The sequence below is a fragment of the Chinchilla lanigera genome, unplaced genomic scaffold, assembly GCF_000276665.1.
Source record: "Chinchilla lanigera isolate Chin_1 unplaced genomic scaffold, ChiLan1.0 scaffold00033, whole genome shotgun sequence".
NCBI lineage: Eukaryota > Metazoa > Chordata > Mammalia > Rodentia > Chinchillidae > Chinchilla > Chinchilla lanigera.
In genome coordinates, this window is record NW_004955434.1 from 9,167,995 (window position 1) to 9,188,678 (window position 20,684).

At 38.8% G+C, this 20,684-nt stretch overlaps 1 long non-coding RNA gene and 1 pseudogene across 1 annotated transcript; both read left to right on the forward strand.

Annotated features, from left to right (window-relative positions):
• The first annotated feature begins 656 nt into the window (after window positions 1–656).
• Window positions 657–1,469, forward strand: LOC102010402 (annotated as a pseudogene).
• A 7,601-nt stretch (window positions 1,470–9,070) lies between these two features.
• Window positions 9,071–20,046, forward strand: LOC106148977. The gene is made up of 2 exons (XR_001234807.1): window positions 9,071–9,290; window positions 19,809–20,046. It is a non-coding gene; the product is annotated as an uncharacterized LOC106148977 (long non-coding RNA).
• Window positions 20,047–20,684: the final 638 nt, after the last annotated feature.

A 20,684-nucleotide genomic window follows, 5' to 3' on the forward strand; every position in this document is an offset into this window, starting at 1 on the left:
CCTTCCTGCTTTCCCACCGCTTTTCCACACAGTAAACAAATGTGGTTAATCTTCACCTTCATGGAGTTCTCTATGTAGGAAAAGATGTTCAGGTAATTGTAAATTTAAGCCAACTTTTAGTTTAAAATGTATGGGAGGCCGGGCCTGGTGGTGCACGCCTGTAATCCCAGCAGGATCGTTGTGAGCTCGAGACCAGCCTGGGCTAAAAAGTGAGCTCAAGGCCAGCCTGAACTGCAGAGTGAGACCCTGTCTCAAAAAGATCATAAAAAACAAACAAACAAAAAAAAACAACTAAAATGCATGGGAAGTGGGCTGGCGGTCACCATGGGAAGTTGGCTGAGGCACAGGTGTCAGGGCAGGCCTGGTTTCCGGGTTGCCCTTGCTCTGGGAGTCCTGCCTGGGCTGTGGCCGAGAAGGCCTGAGACCTCTGAGCCTGAGGGGTGGGGGTGAACATGGCTGCTGGGGCTGTCTGAGCGCGGGTGTGGGGGCTGGAGATGTATAGGAAGGAGGTAAAGACAAAGGGCTGAGGGACTGGCCATCTGCTGCCACCTACTTCAGGCTCCACAGGGGGCTGAATTTAAACGTCTCTGGAGTGTCCCTTAGAACTAAAGAAGCAACAAGCAAGCGCCGTCTGAGATGGACTGGCTCACTGACAATCCCGGGACAAAATCATTCATTTTCCTAAGACTGCTACAAAAGTATTTGACCCAAGAGCTTGGGCTGAATATGCTGTGGAATGGGCTGCAAAGGACCCACACGGTCTCCTTACAACAGCTATTTTGACCCTTACTCCACAGTTCCTAGCAGGTTCTGTCTTGTTCTGGAAATTGGCCAAGAGGATTGACCAATTCTTCTCAGGAGAACAAGCAGAAGACTTAACAAAAATATCAAGAAAATATTGCAAAATCTGAACAGCTAAAGAAACTGAAGGAATGAACAGGCTGTGCAAGAGAAAAGTCATTCGGAAGAGTATGCAGCCGCAGCTGAGGAAGGACCCCATAAGCTTTCTTTGGATTTCTTTGGATTTTGAAAGTCATCACCCTCCACACAGAAGAAGCATCCTAGAATCTGACCTTAATAATGTAGTAACTGCTAGGCCTGGACATAGAATTTGTTGGTGACTGTTGGCAGTTACTATAAATTAGCATCCATTATGATTATACTACTTGAGCATCCCTATCCCTAACTCCAAAATCTGAAACTTCTTATGCACAGTTATGATGCCACAAGCAAAAAATTTCCACAGCAGACCTCTAATGTGTCTTAGTCAAAATAAAAATGCATTAAGAGTGTTGTATAAAATTGTAACAGAAAATGCCCCCCCGCCCAGCCAGTATACCTCAGTTTCTTAGCTGCCCAGATAAAGCATTCCTGTTCTAGATCCAGTTGCTCTTGTATCTTAGAAACGGCTGGTCACTATGATGCACATTGTATAAACCAATCCCCACTTGACAAGCCATTCTGCCTCTGTACTTCCTGCTTGCTTATCCCATATAAGCCCTAGACCACCAGAGATCAGGGCCTGATATTTTGGGATCAGTGTCCGTCAGTGTAAATAAATCTGCCTCCAAATTCTGAATGTTGTTTTGGTGTTTCTGCTTGCCATTGCAAAATTACTTCCAATCTATATGAAACAAATAAATTTTGTGTTTAGACTTGGGTCCTATCCTCAGAGATGTCTAATTATGCAGATGCTAATAATCTAAAACCTGAAAATATCTACAACATTTCTGATTCCAGACATATCAGAGAAGCGATATTCAACCTGTAGTGCAAATTTTTAATAATCCACTTAGTCATTTGACATTTTGTAGCTATGTTCTGAAATGAAAACATTCTGTGGAAAAGAATGACTTTACATTATGAACTCTATTCAAATAGTGGCTTCAAACAGGGTCCTATCCTGGAGAATGTTATTAGGATGTTAAGTCAGAATTGTCCTCTCTGAGATGAAGAGTTTGCTTGGACTTAAAAGAGATACAGTATATTAATCACATATTTTATCATTTTTCCTTATTTCTGGAAATGGAGTCATTTCTGGCTTTGTCAAAGCAAAATAATGTCAATCAACAAGTACATCTATTTTCTGTATTTTTCTAACTGTAGCCTTTGAGACAACTGGTAATTATGACAGTCTGAATCTTTCAAACCCCTAATTTTATAAAGATTGTCTTATTTTGACTATGTAGGATACCCCATCTACTAGATAGAATAATTTGTGTACTTATGAACACTGCCACTTAGAGATGAATTGTTAAGTAACACTATGATTTAAAACAGTAAAAATATCAAACACGGTAGTACCTTGGGACCAGGTTTTCTCTTGTGCTAACTAAAACTGTAAGATAGTTAAAACGTCTTATCAGATAATTTGCTGATTATATAGAGACCACTTTTATTTTTATTCCATTCTTTGTGTTCACTTGCATGGTAGTGATGTCCTGTACTTTTTGGACAAACAGGTCAAGATGAAAATTAAAATTTCAAATTTAGTTTAAAGAACTATTAAAAGAGTTAACATTTAACTCTTATGTTAACACACCTCATATGTGGTAAATAAAGGCCCAAAATTTGGAAAAATTTTGTTGGGCATAGTAGTTATTGGACAAACAAGATAAATTATGTCAAAATGAGAATGTGGTGTAGGTATAGAGAAAAAGTGTCTTTGGATTTAGTAATATAATGAGAACTTTTGACTATTAAACATGGCTTTTCTAAACGTGTGGCCCAGTAATTTTATTCACTGCAGTATTTAATATCTTATGAATGTTTCTACACCTTTTGGATGAATTCTGAGTTATGATGATTATCCAACAACTCTAATTTTAAAATAACCATAGGCATGAAATAAATTTGATACTTTTTATAAAGAGAAAAAATAAAATTTGTGGGAAGGAAATATTTAATAGCATTGCTATTGCCAAGTTTATGAAACACCAGATTCAGTGATGTAATATCAGAAGCTGTTATTCAAAGTTATTCTAAGTGTTTGTTCTGACTTCTTACACTAAAAATGTGTAAAAAAAAAGACCCTGCCCATTTCTAAAAGCAGTGGTAAATGCAAAGTACTGTCACTGAGAAGGCTTGGCATGATAAAGAGATGGAATTTCCAAATCTACATTTTAATGAACTGTGAGTAGGCTGGAATTATGAGTGGCTTCTCGGTGGGAAAAAAACTATTGAAGAAAAAGCTTTTGGATTTGTTTATTTCACTAAAAATAATATTTATTATTTCCTTATTAAAAAGTAATATTTGTTGAAGAATATTAGAAACACTGAAAAACAAGGGGAAAAATAAGAATCATCTATAATTGTTAGGAGTAACTCATTTTAAAATTTTGCTGCTAAAATTTGTCTTCTAGTTAATTTTTTTCTTTTTAAATTGTTTTAAAAACTACAATAGAAATATATGCTTATGATGAAGAATTGAGACAATATAGAACAAAATGTGGAGGTTACCCTGTTACAGGCCAAACTGTATCCCCCTAAAACTCCTATATTGAACCTCTCCTAGGAACTCAGAACGTGATTAAGTTGAGGCCCTTCAGGTGCGCCTAGTCCTAACTGGTGTTCTTATAGTAAGAGGAGATTTGGACACACAAAGGGACGCCGGGCATGCGCGCTCACAGAGGGAGGGCCCGTGAGAAAGCACCGGCCTGCGAGCCACTGAGAGAGGTCTCATGAGACACCACAGATGCCTTAATCTTGGACTGAAGGGAATGAATTTCTATTGTTTAACTCACCCAGTTTGTCGTATTTTATGTTTGTATATCTACATCAAAGTAGATTTTAAAATGTTAGTACTAGGCTGGGAACATAGTTCAGCGGAACAGCACCTGCCTGGCAAGCGTGAGGTCGTGAGTTCAATTTCCAGTACTAATAAATAAATAAATAAATAAAATATTAGTACTGTATTATAAATTAAAATTTTTTTAGTAATAAGAGTGAAATTTTCTCCAGGAAAAGAAAATTTAATCCTCATTTGCAGTCTTTCCATATAGAATTGTTCTTCTCTTTGGGGGAGCCTTTGTCTACTTCAAGCACTGTTATGGCCAATTCCGGGTATGGCCAATTCTAGGATGAACCTAAATATAGCTCTGGAGGGTTTGTGTTTTCTGTGGGGGCAAAAATCTGAAGGTTCTTTCTCTAGAAATTAGTAAGCCAGTGCTTTGAAGTGGTGCTAAAGTGTTTCTCTGAAAGTTGACTCCAAGTTTTTTTGGAGAGAACTAGTTAAAATTAGTGAAACTGTATTCAAACCCAACAAACTTACTAATGCTTGTTAAGCTGCATTGGAATTTATCTCTGGTTAAACCAGGGTGAATCCTGATAAGATTTCTTTGTCCTGGATAGATCTGAAGGTATTTGGAGGGGGTCTCTATGAAATAAGAACAGATGACTGGTTTTGTTGGGGTTCATGCTTTCTTTTTACCATCTTATTTGAGATATTATTCTATATACTTGCAGGATAATAAAAAAATGAAGTGAAAGCCTGTTTTATATGTACAAAAATTTAACCTGAAATCAATCCAGCAGATATTTATTGCTCTTTCTGTATACAAAATACTGTCTCGTATACTGGGAATGGTAGGAAGAGCACAGCTTGGAAGCTACCTTCAAACTGTTTTGTTTCAGTGGTGGTTATCAAACGTGGGGATTTAGCTCAGCAGCACAGCACCTGCCTGGCAAGCGTAAGGTCGTGAGTTCGATTCCCGGTACCGGAAAAAACAAAAACAAAACAAAACCAAAAAAACACCTGGTATCGGAGTCAACTGAGAAACAGCTGAGTAAAATAGGCAAATCTGATAGCAGCACATGGGAAATCTATTTATCAGTATCTACTAAAACTAAACATTTGCCTATTCTTTGACCTAGCATTTTATTCCTAAATATGGACCCAACAGCCAGGCAAAACACACGTGTGAGAACATTCATTGCAACACTATTTGTAAGAGCGCTGCAATTAGAGACTTGGAAATGACCCAAATGTTCATCAGCGGAACATCAATGAGAATAAACACACCACAAATACAGTGACAACATCAATTTTACAAATATACTGTTAAGCAAAGAAATCCAGACATGGAAAAGGATATAGTGTATAATTCTACTTAAGTTAATAAAAGAGGCAAAACAAGTCTATCAATCTGTGCTCTTAATAATCAAGATATTGACTACCTTTGGAGGGTGGCAGGAGGCAGAGCGTGGAGAAAGGGGTTCTGGGGTGCCAGCAGTGCTCTGTTCCTTGACTTGATCAGTTTCCTGGGTATGGTGACTTGTGAAAATTCTTCAATGTATATGCTTGTGATGTTACATTTTGCTACAAGTTTGCGGCATCATTAAATTAAGAATATAAGTATCTTTAAGACCTACCAAGTTAGAATATCTACTTGATGTAAGAATTTTTAAAAGTCAAGAATCTGTGTTTAACAAGCTGCCTATGGATTCTGGTGCAGCTACTCCTTTCGAGAAGATAGTATTTTCTATCTTCTTCCTAAGAGCTCGTCTCTCCCCTTCTACTAGGAGGGGTCTTTGTAGAAATCATTAGTGCATTATTGATTCATTACAATGCTATTCGAAGAAAGCTCTTGATCGTGTACCCCACTGATTTCCAAAATCTCTGTATTTAAGACGTCTGATCTGGTACCTGCCCAGGATCCAAAGAGGAAAGACATTCTAAAAGAACTAGATCTTAAAGAGATGGATGGGTTGAGAGGGGGATGTGACATTTTTCTAAGGAGACTAGATTGTTATTGTGTTTTTAAACAAAATTACCATATTGGAGCAAACAGGAAGAGTGCAGCTGTGAAGCAAATAGAATCAGCAGACTACACCAGGATTTCGTGAGGATTTTGCCTAAATACTGACAAATTGTGTCAGGCAGAGCGGGTGTCTTGAGGGTATGCATTTTGTTGGTTTGTTATTCTGCATAGGCTCACGCTGAGCAAAGAAAGGAACAGAACTCACTTGTGAATACGTTAAGAGAATATGAAAACACTCAAGAACCAAAGAGGGAAGTCTTATTCTGCAAGACTCTGATAAGAAGCAAGAGTGCATCTACAGACAAAACCAGCTTTGGTCACTGAGTTAAATTTAATAACAAACAAATATTCCCCACAGCAAACCCCCCTGTTTACTTAACATGGACAGTTTTGGACACAAGCAAAATGGTCTGGGTAGGAATTAAGTAAATCTGGCATGTGAAATCTGCTTTTCAGAAGTCAGTGGTGGTCTGAAGTCAACAATATGACTAGAGTGCCCCACATCACATGATGACCACACCCGGCAGTACCGGTCTTTACATGTGGCTCTGCCCTCGGTGGCCCGAGCTGGATCCTCCAGCAGGAAGGTCTCCCCTCTCACAGAATGACAGCACTCCACTGGGGTTCTTTCGGATGTCTTTTCATAGAATCCTCGCTACATCCTGAGAAACGAGTTCCATTTTCCCATTTTACAGACAGGATGGCTCTTCTGCAGGAACAGAATTGGTCAAACCTGGCTGAATCTAAATCTCAGGAGAAAGCCCCCAGGGAGTGAGAGAGTCTCACATGCCTGCTCTTCATGGTCCAGTTCCACTTCCTGCTACTTGGGATCTTGGGGGCATTTCCTTAATCTCGTTTTTCCTGTCTGTAAAGCAGATGTCTTAATAGTGCCTCCCTCAAAACATTGTGTGATTATGGGAGACAGACATGTAAATCACCTAGCACATGCTTGGCACAATGAAACTGCTCGGAAAATATTATTTCTCGGGTCCCTTGATCTTCTCAAGACTTTGTCTCCTTGGGAACCAAATTGTATTCAGATTTTTACACTCAATCACCGAGACCTTAAGCAGGTCATTTTTAGTCTATTGCATCTTGCTTTTTAGCTCCGGGCACATAAAAATGCTGAAATATAGTATTCTCTTTGTGTTTCTGTCTCTCTTTTGTCTGTCTCTCTGTCTCTGTCTCTGTCTCTGTCTCTCCCTCTCCTTCTCTCTCTGTTTTGGTTTGGTTTGATTTGATTTTTTTGAGACAGGGTCTCACTATATAGTTCAGACTGGCCTTGAGCTCACTGTATAGCCCAACCTGGCTTCAGACTTATGGTGATCCTCCTGCCTCAGCCTCCCAGGTGCTGGAATTACAGGTGTGTGCCACCATGCCTGGCTTCTGTCTCTCTTCTCTATTGAGAAAAGAAATATGTGTGTAAAACATTCACTTTTATAGAGTCAATATGAATTTTCTCTTGTGCTGACCACTTTAGACAGTCTCCTCACATATCTCTCCTTCCCTTGATTGGATAACTGAAAAGTGGAAACGTCAGTTTGCCTCAAGAAGCCTTTTTTTAAAAATTAGTTTTATTGGTACACTTTTGATATACATGATGATCATATTCATCATAGGCAGTTTGTACCTGTACATCAGGAAAACTTTTTACATATTCAGCATACCTGTCATTCCATTGATTCTTTTTTTTGTTTAAGATTTTTATTTTTATTTTTTTTGGGAGGCAGGGTCTCACTGTGTAGTTCAGGCTGGCCACGAACTCATGGCAGTCCTCCTGCCTCAGCCTCCAGAGTGCTGATTTTAGAGGAGTGTGCTGCCATTGATTCATTCTTGATGACCACTCATCTGGAGTGAATTCCCAGGGTGGACTGGTGTAACAGAGCCCCGCGGCTGAGTTAGAGCTGGAGCTCAGAACTGGTGAGGCACCTGGCACCGATCCGCAAGGCAGCCCCGGGGCCCCCTCCAGGGAGAAACTCGGACCCTGAGCACCACTGGCTTCAGAAATCTGCCTGTTCTCCAAGGCCATTTTTTGGGTATGCATAACTGATAGGCTGGTATTACCCCCGGGTGTCACATTCTGCTTAATAGCGTTGCAAATGAAAGAGCTGTTTGTACTAACCACTTAACACTTCTAGGCTTAATCCAATTTCCTCTTAAATGGGCTCAGTAGCTCATGTCCATGATTTTTTTTTTTTTTTTTTTGTGCATGTTTGCAGACATCTTTGCAGGGTTCAGAAAATAGCTTTGAAGGAGAAAGTCTGAAAAACTGGACTTCCTGTGGTCAAGCAAATTGAGAGCTTAGAGCCAAGGTCATTTGTCTTCTAAATGAAAAGGAAGGCTGAGTTGTTTTTGGATTGCTTTTTTGAGAAAAAAATCTTAACGTCAGAAACTTATGGGCACAATGCTGATTCCTTCCTCCCTCCCCTCTTTCCTTCCTTCCTTCCCACTTCCCTTCTTTCCTTCCCTCCCAACTTCCTTCCTCTCTTCCTTTTCCTTCCTTCCTTTCTTCCCTCCCACCTTCCTTCCTTTCTTCCCTTCCACCTACCTTCCTTCCTCCCCTCCCACCTTCCCTCCTTCTTTCCCTCCCTCCCATTCTCCTTCCATCTTGATCCCCTTTTCCTTTCCTCTCTTCTTCTCTCCTCCCGTCCTCTCCCCTTTCCTCTCCTTTGCCATGGTGCTGGGTATCAAACCCAAGGTCGCACATAGACTAGGCTACTGCTGTACCACTGAGCTACACCTTCAGCCTCCAATGCTTATTTATTTATAAATAAAATTACAGGCATTCTGACCTGTACTTTTAAAAATAGTATCCATAAAACTTGGAACAGTGCTAATACTTCATAAATGCTTAAACACAAAATTCATAAAATTTGTTGGTGACTCCATTTTTGGGGGGGTATAAAGGTTTAGAGAGCTTATTAGTGGACTGTGGTTTCTTCTTGCAAAGAATCAAATTCTTTTCTGCTATGACTCACACTAACAGGAAGACTGATGAAATATCTTTTCAGTGCTAACTGGAATGTGTTCTTTATTACTGAAAACTGCAGCAGAATCACTTAACATTGGAATCTCCCAAGATATGGCCAAGGCTGAATAACAGCAGTGAAAAATGTAACATTTTTAAAAAGGACTGTGGGGAGTTTTGCCCCTTTTGAACTTTTATAATTTTAATCAGAAGAATGAGTATGAGTGTAGTAATCATTATATGCACCACTATTATTCTGAAATATATGTTTACTTGCTTTGGAGACACTTTCCAAATGAGCTATATACTTCCTTATCACTAGGAATGGATTGTCTACGTTTTTAAAAATACAGAACAGAAAATATTTGGAAAATTCACTAATTGGAAAAAATTCCTGCGTTCCCCCTAATCCAGTACCCCGTGAGTTTTGTGGCACTTGTACTTATTGTATGAAAGAGAAAAACTTCTCCTCTGGGAATTCAGAAGCATGCAGACACTGGAGTGGGCAAGGAGAGAAGCAAGATCACCAGATTCTTTTTGTGAGAAGCTACTGAGTAACCTGGGTATGTTAGTTTCACTGGAGGTTTGCTCTAAGAATGTTTTCCCTGATTATATCCCTCTTTGAGATCTTTATTCCAGATAAAACGTTATTGCTTAGATAATTTTCTGGAATAAACTATAAAATTAGATATAAGAAATAAAAACTATCATGTCAATGTGCTTGATTGTAATTTGGTAGTTATAATCCATAATAGAGCAGCTTTTTAAAAAACTGATTTTCAGTCAATGTATGTTTTTATTTCTCAAGTAAATAGCTAGAAGTGGAATTTGATGGGCAAGTTTAGCTTTAAAAGAAATAATTTTTCCATTTAAATTCCTGAATTGGGTTTTTAGGGGAATTTTTTATTATGCTCTAGGCATTAAAATATACATCCTTAACTTATTACAGTCTGTTTAGAGATAATATTGTATCACTTCAACAAAAAGTAAAAATCCTATAGTAGTAATTCCCCAATCCTTGAACTACATTTATTTACACCTACTTATGTAACAGATTCTACGATATATTATTGTTATATCTGCTTTAAATTGTTGGTTAGCTTTGATAGAATTTAAGAGAACAAAAAATCATCTTTCATATGTACCCAAATAGTCTCTATTTCAGGGAGGATTCACTGCATTACCTTTCCATCTGGTACCATTTTCTTCCAATGTGAAGAACTTTGAGCATTTTTTTCAATAGTGCCATGATTCATTCTGGAAACAGGTTTTCAGACATTGGGAAATGTTTTTGTTTGCTTTGCAATATTAAGGATTGACCCCCAGGCCTCATGCATACTAGACAAGCCTTCTGCCACTGAGCTACTTTTAAAAACAATTTTTAATTTGAGACACGGTCTCACTAAGTTGCCCAGTCTGGTCTAAAACTTGTGATCCTTTGCCTCAGCCATCCAAACAGCTGGGATTACAGGTGTGCACCACTACAACTAACTATAAAAAAATTTTAACCCTTAATTTTTAAGCATATTTCACTAGACATCAAATTTAGACTTGATGACACTTTAACAATGTAATCACATTTGTTGCTGCTTTACATTGTTTCTAGTATGATATAAACCATTATTTATATTTTCTTCCACTCTATATCTTATCATATATCCTATTTTCTCTGTTCTTAAGAACTTTTTATTAGTAGTATATTTTGTAGTACGTCATGATTACATTCATTGTTGGATTTGGTACATGTATGTGATGCAGTTTAATTCTTTTTTCATCCTCTTCCCCTCCCTTGTCTGCTTATCTCTCCATTTCTTGGTCCCTGTCCCTTGGGGGGACATCTAGATACCATAACAGGTCCCCCACTATAATTATGTTGATGTTTTCTGATCTTTATGTCCAGTAGTGTTTGTTCGATGATCTTAGCTTCATCAGTGTCCTTTGTATGTATGTTTATAATTCTTATCTTTTCCTGTTGCATTGTTCACCAACATGTAGTGACCTCTGCCTCTTCTGATCAGTTTTGACTTGAAGTCTACTTTTTCTGAGACTAGGATAGCATATTTTGGGGTTCCTATTGCATGGAATATTACTTCCTATCCTTTGATTTTTAGTGTATTTTTTGGATTTAATGTAGTTCTTATATCCGATATACTTTTGGGTTTTGTATTTTCATCTATTTTACCAATCTGTCTTTTGACTGGTGAATTGAGACCATGTATATTTTGAGTTATTACTGATAGGTATTGCTTAATTCCTGCCATTGCATTATTTTTCTGTTTCTGATACCTCCCTCCCCACTGCTGCTTAACTACTCACTCTGCCTTGTATATTTATTCTATTATATTTTTGGCATTGTTGATTTCATTGTCTTTTTCTAGGGTGTCATTGGAGTGGTGGTTTAGTGGTCATTAATTTCTTAATGTGGACTTTTCATGGAGAAACAATTTCTCCATCAATTTTGAAAGATAGTTTTGCAGATTATGTAACTTCCTGGTTGGCAGTTGTTTTGTTTAGAACTTTAAAAATTGCTCCAAGTTCTCTTAGCTTTTAAAGTTTATATAAGTTTGGTGTAATTGTAATGGGTTTATCTTTATAAGTAAATTGTTGCTTTTAACATTCTAAGATTATATACTGAGGTGGGCTTCTGGGATTTTCATTGTTGTGTTAGGGAGAAGTTCTTTTCCAATCATGACTATTTGGGATTCTATATGCCTCACCTATGTGTATGTTAAAATCTTCCCCTCTTATTTGGAATAGTTTTTGCTATTATTTCAGTAAGCAAGTGTTCTTGTTGTTGTTTTGCTATTTGTGTTGTCTTCTGATTTTTTACTAATTCAAATTAATTTAAAATTAGTCTTTTTTACACAATCTAGCACCTGTTAGATCCACTTTTTATGGTCTCTTGTTTTCAAGGTATCCCTGTGTATGTGGGCTGGGCACAAACGTTAACCCTATCTTCCAGTTCTGACACTGTCCTCAGTTGGTCAGTTTTGCTGCCCAAACTTTCTATACAATTTTTAATCTCCTGGATTTCTGTTTGCTATCTTTGCATAGACTCCAATTCCTTAGAAAACTGGCCATTTGTATTTTGCATCTTTTAAAAAATTTTGCTGAGTTAACTGTCTCTTTATTAAAGTCTCCTGTAAATTTATTGATGATTTTGTAGATTGTCTATTCTCTGTTTAGTTATTTCTCCTGTGAGCTCACCAAGTACCTTATTGATCTTTTAAAAAGAATTAATCCTTTATAATTTCAAAGGATTCAGCTTTAAGTAAAAACAAATAATTCAGCTTTGTGACTGGTTTTGTTATTTTGGGGTGTGTGTGTGTGTGCTTCAGTTTGGGGGTTGATTATAGTGACAAGACTTTGTTGCTTACATGGAGATGTCTGTATTTAGTGTCTGCTTTCCAGTGATGCATGCTGGACATGGCTATGTATAGTCTTTGCCTATGTCCCAGATCCAACCTCTTCAGTTAATTTGGGAGGGGATGGTACAGTGTAATTGGCCTGGTACCCAGTTCTCTGGGAATAGACCACAGTATTGCTAACAACACAAAAACAATCCAGGTATTTGCACACAGAGAATACCAACTAATAGCAACAACTATTCCACTCTGGAAATAGCAAGAAACTCAGCAACAATAAAAGAGTCAGAGACAAACTACATAATGACATACATAAGAACCAATAATGTAGGCCAGGTGTGGTAGTGCACACCTGAAATCCCAGCATTTGGGAGGCTGAGGCAGGAGGATCATTGCAAGTTCAAGACCAGCCTGGGCTATACAGTGAGCTCAAGGCTAGCCTGAACTGCATAGCAAGACCCTGTCTAAAAGACAATAAATAAATAAATAAACAAATAAACAAATAAACAAATAAATAAATAACTTAGAAGAAAAAGGAAAAAAATCTCCAAATTCCAAAGATCCAGTGGAGAAGGGGAGAAATGAGTTCAAAAAATTTCCCATTTTTTAGTGAGTCTTTCAAAGATGTGCAGTCTTAGAATCCAGCAGATACTGGGGATGGATAATGAGTCATTGCTAAGACCTATTTTGTTTTCACACTCACATTTTTTTGTGTTAATATTGGATCTTGCCCTATCTTTCCAGCTGGGTGTGGGCAGACACCCTATGACTCTAGTCAGTCTAGTAGCTCCCACTTTCTGTACCCCTCTATGCACCCCAAGTCCAGTTTTTTTTCCTCTGAGTTCTGAGGCCTATAGGCTTGTGAGTTGCTCCCTCCTTCTTTAGTGGCCCATCTGTCCTTATATCCCAGGCTGTGTCAGCTGTCCAAGTGCAGCCATCTTCTTGTTTATGTTTGTAGATGGGGAAGGTAAACAGACCACTGATCTGTGTGCATGATATAGGTAGTGGGGCAGATGTTCAAGCAGACCACTGGCCTTAATGCCAGCACTTTCAGACCCGGATGTCTCTGAGAACCACACCTGCCCAGACTGACTTTTCTCCATGGAAGACGGAGCTCTTGTGTCTCTTCCATCTGAGTTTAAGCTTTTAAGGTGTCTCTGTCCAGCCTGCCTCCACTCCATGACTGTCTCCCATGGCCATCTCTCCCCCAGTGCTTTGGCAGAGTGACACCAGAAGTCCTGCAGCATAGCTGCTTTGCAGGTGCTCTGTGGCTCAATCCCAAACAATTTAACCCCTTCTCAAAATGACTGCATATTGAACCCTTTGTGGGGGCTGATCAGGCCCCTAATCTAATGGACAAGCTTATGGAAAATAATAAAAAAAAAGAGACAATGCAATATGATTTGTTGGGGTAGGAAAGTCAGAGCTCTTGTGGCTAAGATAAAGACTTATCTAGACTGGCCAGTATTTATTGGGTCTTTAACATATCAGAGCAAAAAAGGGCAACAGACATCTAAGGCAAAAGGGTAAGAAAATGAGCAAGGCCTTGAGAAGTTATAACAAAGACATTCCAAACAGTAAATCTTGTTAACTGAGAGAACTGTCTTATCTCAAAGGTTGGCGATTATGCCCTTTGAATTCTGAGTGAGTTAATATCCTCAGCTTCAGACTTATCTTACCATCAGGGGTGTCACAGTGTCACAGACCACTACAGGTCTCTACTGTGATGGTTAGCATGGTGAGGTCTGTTTTCTTCACAACACTGCTGACTCTTTGAGCAAGTCACCTAGGCCTGGGACAGATTCATCAATTAATTTAGAAAGACAACTGATTAATTCTAAAGACTGCTCAGCACCACTTCAAAGTGGTCTCCATCAAACTCTGTCAGATGTGGTAGAAGCTGTGCTAGAGTTCCTCTCCAACTGCAGCCTGTCTTGCAGAAGTAGTCACTTTTGGAGTAAAATGCCACTCTGCTTCTAGTTTATAGTAGTTGTCAGCTTCTCTTGGGCCCAGTGCTGCTGTGCCAGTTTGATGTTTTCTCCTGGATCCGCCAACCCTCTTGTGTTACCCTGTGTTAGCAGAGACAGGGCCTCAACCCTGGGAGCTGGGTGAGCCTTCCAGACAGACCACCTTGCTTCTGTCTCTGCACTGTGCCATCTCTCCAGCTACTCCATAGTTTCCAGTCTTCCCATCAGCTCTTTCCCATTTCCTGGAGATTTACCTCTTTTTGGTCTTAATATTTTTATGTTTGTTTTTAGTTTTTAGTGTGATAATTGATTAATTGATATCACAGTTCTTTTCAGTTCTGTAAATTGGCATTTTTCACGAAATTAAGAAAATTGCCACCCATTGTTACTTCATATATTTTTACCCTATTTTTTTCAGTTTTTCTAATAGTTTTATGCATATTATTTTGTTAGATATTGTCTTGCATTAACTGAGACTCATTTTGTCAACGCTTTTATGATATCACATAATTTCCATTGATTCATCTTTCTAGTTCATCTACATTCTAGCATGTATCAGTATTTTGTTCCTTTTCATAGCCAGATAATTCCACAGTATGTGTATGCCACATTTTGCTTACCTACTCATCACTTAATAGAAATTTTTTACCATTTCCTTTTTGCTCTTATGAATAATGTTGCTGTTAAGTTTTGTTATACAAGGTTTTATAAGGATTCACGTTTTTATTTTGGGGGGTGTTCATTTTTAGTTTTCAGAGTTCTCTAAAAAAAGAGAAGTAGAGGATGTGTATATAGATACATACATTTATTTTAAAGAACAGGTTTGCATGATAGTCGAGGCTTGGTAAGTCCAAAATCTGCAGGTCAAGTCAGCAGATGAGATCCAGGAAGAATTACAGTTTGTTTCTGAAAGGAGTATGCTAGCTGAATTCCTTTTTCCTCAGAGGAGGTCAATCTTTGTTTTATTAAAGTCTTCAACTGATTGGATCAGCCCCATAGATACTGTGGCAAGTGATCTAATTTACTAAAAGTGGAAGATTTAAATGTTAATCTTATCCCCAAAACATGTTCACAGAAAATCCAGAATGACATCTGACTAAATATCTAGTCACTGTGACCTAGCCAAGCTGACACATAAAATTAACCATCACAATAGCTGAGAGTGGAATTGCTGATATATGGTAATTCTGTTTTCGAGGGAGTAACAGACTGTTTTCCAGAGTGGCTTGACTATTTTACATTCCCACTAGAAATATCTGTGTGTTCTAATTTAATTTCTCTACATCTTCTGGCCAATACTTTTTAATCTGGGTATGATCTTGTCTTTTTTTTGGACTGCTTCTCATGTCTTTTTGTTTGTTTGTTTGTTTGTTTTTTGAGTCAGGATCTTGCTATGTAATGCAGGCTGGCCTTGGACTCACTATGTAGCCTAGGCTGGCCTTGAACTCACAGCAATCCTCTTGCCTCAGCCTCTTGGGTGCTGGGATTACAGGTGTGTGCCACCACACTTGGCTTTGCTTGTTATGTCTTGTATCTAGATGTCCCCCCAAAATCTCATGTGCTCATATATAGGGCCTTTCAGAGGTGGCTGGACCTAGGTTTGTGAATGTGGATTAAAGGTGTGTGATCACTAAATTATTCCACTCATTTGTTTAGTGTAGTTCTGGGCATGGATGATAGGAAGATCCACTCTTGGTGTGATGGTACCACACAAAAGGCTTGTAGCCAGGCTGGGGTGAAAGGGAAAGAGAGGCTTGCTGTTGCTGCTTCACTGCTTCGTGGCTTCCTGCCTGCTCTGCCATGGACTTTCTTCTCTATGATGTCCCTCTGCCATGCCGCTCTGCCTTGGAGCCAGCCAGCTATGGACAATGAGCTCTAATAAGCCTTTCTCTTTTAATTTGTGAGTGTCAGGTATTTTGTCTCAGCAATGAAAAAAATAACTAAGACACTGATTGACTAGCTAATTTTAAAAGAGCCCTCTTCATTTCTTTCTACTATGATTCAATTGTTATAGGTCAGTGTAGAAGAGCTGTACTGTATGTAGATTTTATACTAAGTGCTGGGTATAGAGCAGTAAACAACATAAATATGGTTTCTTTTCACCTTCTTACCAGGATGCTATATGCCTAACTAGGTTTGGGGTTCAACATCCCTCACTTATCTGTATGTTTATTTGCTTTCCTATACATTTGGAGAGTTTTCTGCATTTATTTTTGTGAATAGGGTTCTTATGCCATTTGTGCTGTTTTCTGATTTTTCACTTATTCTAATTATGCTTAGGTTAGTCTTCTTTTCATCACCCTGCAGCTGTTAGATCCATTTTTGATTTTCTCTTGTTGCTTTCCAGATGACTTTGAGTAGTTGTCTTCAAAGGCATCATCGTCTTCTAATTCTGAAGTTCTGTGCTCACATTGGTCACTTTGGCTGCCCATACTTTCAGTGTAATTTTTAATTTCCTGGATTTGTGATTGAAACCTTTTCATGGACTTTAATTTTTTGCTAAACTGGTCATTCATGTTTGGTACAGTTTTAACTCAGTTTTCTTTTCATTAGTATCTTTTGAATATCCCTGGATCATCTCATTACTTCCATTACCTGTTTAGTCATATCTTCTGTGATCTTGCTGAATACCTCTTGGATCCGTTTTCTAATCTCCTCTATTATCCTTTCAAGTAATTCAGGGGTATGTCTTATGCTATTCTTCCCCTTGATGTTCTCTGAGTTGGCTTTTGGGGGAGTTGTGAGTTCAGGGAGGCATTTTGTTGCTTTTTCTTCTCATGTTTCTATTGTTTTGTTTTTTATACTGAGGTTTGTGGACATTTGTAGTATAAAATCTCTGTTTCTAGTGTATAGATTTCTTTGTGGCTTTTCAGTATAATTTGGGTGTGGCTCAGTGTAATCTTTTGCCTCAGCCTCAAGATCTGTCCACCTTCATTAATTTGGGAGGGGAAGATGCAGCATAATTGGCCCAATACACAGTTCTCTGGGAATGTACTCTAGTATTGTTAATGTCACAAGGGTAATCTGAGTATTGAGTTACAAAGAAAACTCACTATTTGCAGCAATTATACAACACTGGCAATACAAAGCAAATCAGCTACAGTATTTGTCCAAGACAAACTGAATATTAACATACCAGAAAAACCAACTATGTACCACCCTAGAGAAAAAAATCCACAATTATAGCATAAACATTAAGACAACATAGGTATTGACTTATAGCTAATATGTACTAGATGTGACAGCTATGTCTCTGCTAATGGTAAAAAAGATTAAATGGCAATTTTACAGAGTCAATGAGCTAAAGATTAATAAAGTTTTATGGTTATACTATTAATGGTATAGGGGTTGGGAATGGGATGCAAGAGGAAAAGTTGGAAACATTAGCTATATGATGTAACAAGAGGAGAAGCAGCACAAAGTATCCTACGAGGGAGTAGAAGGATGTTTATTTAAAAACTGATGAGAAATAGAAGATAAAAGAAAAGAGGGAGGAAAAAAGAAATTGCATGGAGAGTAAAAACTAGAGAGAAAAATAAAGGTAAAAATTAAAAGAGAAAAGAGGAAAAAAAGAAGAAAAAGAGATATGAAGCAAGGAAACAAGACAAAGGAAAATTCCCCAAACCCCAATAAACTGATGAAGAAGAAAAGAGAAAAGAAGAAAAAGAAAAAAATTAAAAACAAACAAAATCCACAAATGCATATACTTAAAAAGAAAAGAAATGAAAAGAAAGAAAGAAAGAAAAAAACTTCTCTGTGATTTTGAATGTGTGATTTTCTCCCAAAATATACAATTCTGGGGAAGTGTCCAAGTCAAGATGTGTTTCTGCTCATGTGTGTAAATAAAGCAGTCAGATCTCAGATCCACGGTGGATGTAGGCATTAGGTTTAGACTGAGGGTGCTGATGGCAAGACTTTCAAACCCAGAGCAACTCAGACTGAGCCTAGCTTCAGGCCATGGCAGTGGGACCTGTGTCCTTTAGCTCAAACTCCTCAAGGGGTCTCTTTTCACTCTTCCTCATGACCACAGCTGTGTCCTATGGCTCTCTCTCATTAAGTCACTGTGGGAATGTAACACTGGCAACCCTGAAGTGAAGCTGTCCTGTGTCGCTGCTTTGACTCTAGGGTTTAAACAATCTACCCTTTCTTGGAATGGCATCCAACCAAGCATTCTCTGTGGATGTGGTGGGTGCTTGGATTGGAGTCACTCAGCAGCTATTGCCTATTGAAGGACTCGTATGGGAATAGAATCTCACACTTTCCCGGCATATCACATCACCAACTGGTCTGTTCCACTGCTGTGTTTTTCCCTGAAGCCCCCTGGGTTCCCTGCCATCACTTTGTCTCTGTAGGTTTGGGCTCCCTTTCTTGCAAGCCACAGGCCAGGAGCTGGGAGAAAGTGCAGACTTTCCCTTCCCTCCTCTGTATTGTTATTTTATCTTTTTTTCCCTAAATGTTTTGTAGGTTAATTACACCAACCCCAAAGGCATGAAGTACTTCAGTGTAAAAGTTGGGGCCAGACGTACTGGAGTTCTTAGATACATGGGTCAAAAAGTATACATTGTATGCCCCACCTTGTTTCCTAAGAAACTTTCATGAATCATCTCTTAATTCTCAAAAAGCAGCCATGAGCTTGGTTCTATCATTATCATCTTCATTTTTTTTTCATCTTCATTTCTTAGTGATGGAAAGTGACGCCTTAAGAGACCAAGTAATTTGCCTAAGGTCACAGAACTAGTAATTGCCAGAGTTAGTACTTAACCCAGGCCTGCTGAATTCTGGAGCTCAAATTCTTAACTGTATGCTAAACTGCATTCCAAAAAACCCTTCAGATTAAAGTTTAAAATCTTTATCTTCTAAGGATATGTGTACTTAAATAGATTCTTGAGGATACAAGTGACTTACTTAGAATGAGGAAGTATCAGACTGGTAGATATTTTTTTTTTTGTTCCTAAAATTCCACCAACTTTCATTATCTTCTCCTTTTCTCTACTTTGCAGATTGTCTATACTGCACATGTATTCTTCTAAATGGAAAAATATATAATAGATACATTTTGGGGAAAAAAATTTCACTACCCTAGATGACTATTCTTCTCCCTGTGACACAGTTACTGTTCTTATTTTGCCAAAAGACCAAGAAAGCAGCAAACTAAAATGGTTTGAACCCTCAAACTAAGGCCCCTATGAAAGGAGTTTGGAATATGTTGTTGAAATAAGCAAGCCTGAAGGAAAACAAGCCTGTTGGTAAATGAGAAGGAGTGTGTAATCAAAGCTGACTTTAGAAGACCTATTTTTAGAAGAGCTCATGGCTCTCATAAAAACTGAGGGAATAATTTACTGAGAATAACAAGCATGACAAGCATGACTTCTGACATTTTTAGACACCCCCCCTTTGGCAATTAGATGGTACATTCTGAGCATAATACACTATAGCAGTTCTAACTTGTGACAACTTTGTGGGAGCTGTGAGGTACCTTAGGCTCCCTCACAAGGTCATAAATGGAGAGGGATTGTTTATGCCTTTCTAGGGTGCTCCTTTTTATGTGTAGTTGGGTTAAGCCAAGCAAAAGGAGAATAAACTGATGATGTTCCTTCACATTTCCTCTAGGCCCTTTCTTGAAATTAGGGGTGACCTTGGTTCATCATGTTCCCAGAATCATTTTTAGTTTCTAGTTCAGGGGCCCACATCTTTGACCCCTGGACCTGCCAACTCCCTAGCTCTCCTGTGTTATCTTTTCTCTCCTTAGATCCTTCTTCAGCCCTCAGTCTTGTCTTGGTGCCTACACTCCATTCACTTGATGACCAGGGCTTGTGGGGCCAACCTGCCAGCTCCAACTTTATCTTATCACCAACCCCCAGGGGCTCAGAAGACAAGTTCATCAGTTGATGCTGAGAGGTGCCCTCTGCTGGATGCTGATGATTCAAGCTCAAAATTAAGATCTGGAAATACCGTTTTGCAGTTTAATAAAAAGAGTGGAAACATTAGCAGATGGGTTAAAACACACAAAAAAACATGTTGCTCTGCATTCTAAAGGTGTTTAAATACCACTGAATTGTGTTTGATTGACTGTGGCTTGCCATAAAGCAGTGGTTTTCAATGGGATGGGGAGGGAGGACTTGCCTCTGGGGGACGTTTGACAATGTCTGGAGAATTTTTGGTTAACTGATAACTGGAGGTTAGGGTGGGGTGGTCAGAGGCAAGAAATGTTGCTTAACATCTCAAAATGCACAAGAGAACCCCATCTCCAACAAGGAAATGTGCAGCTCCAGTGTAGTGAACCTGTCTTAAATTGGCCTGAGAAAGCTGAAGTCAGACTAATAGAAATTTAAAGGTTTAGCCCGGCACAATAGAGAGCACCTGGGGTCGCACCTACACAGAAAGCTGACGTGGGAGGAGTATTTGAGTTTAGGAGTTCAAGGCCAGTATGGGCAAGGTAGCGAGAACTCCTCTCTAAAGAGTCCTGTGGGGAGAGGAAGAGGAGGAAAATTGAAGTTCAAAGGGATTAGAGATTTTTTCGGTGGTTCTCAGCCTTGGTTGCTGGTGCAATCACCTGGAAAGCTTTCTTATTTCAGTCTGACAGATCAGTATTTTATACCAGTGTTTGGCTCTCTTCCCCGAAGAG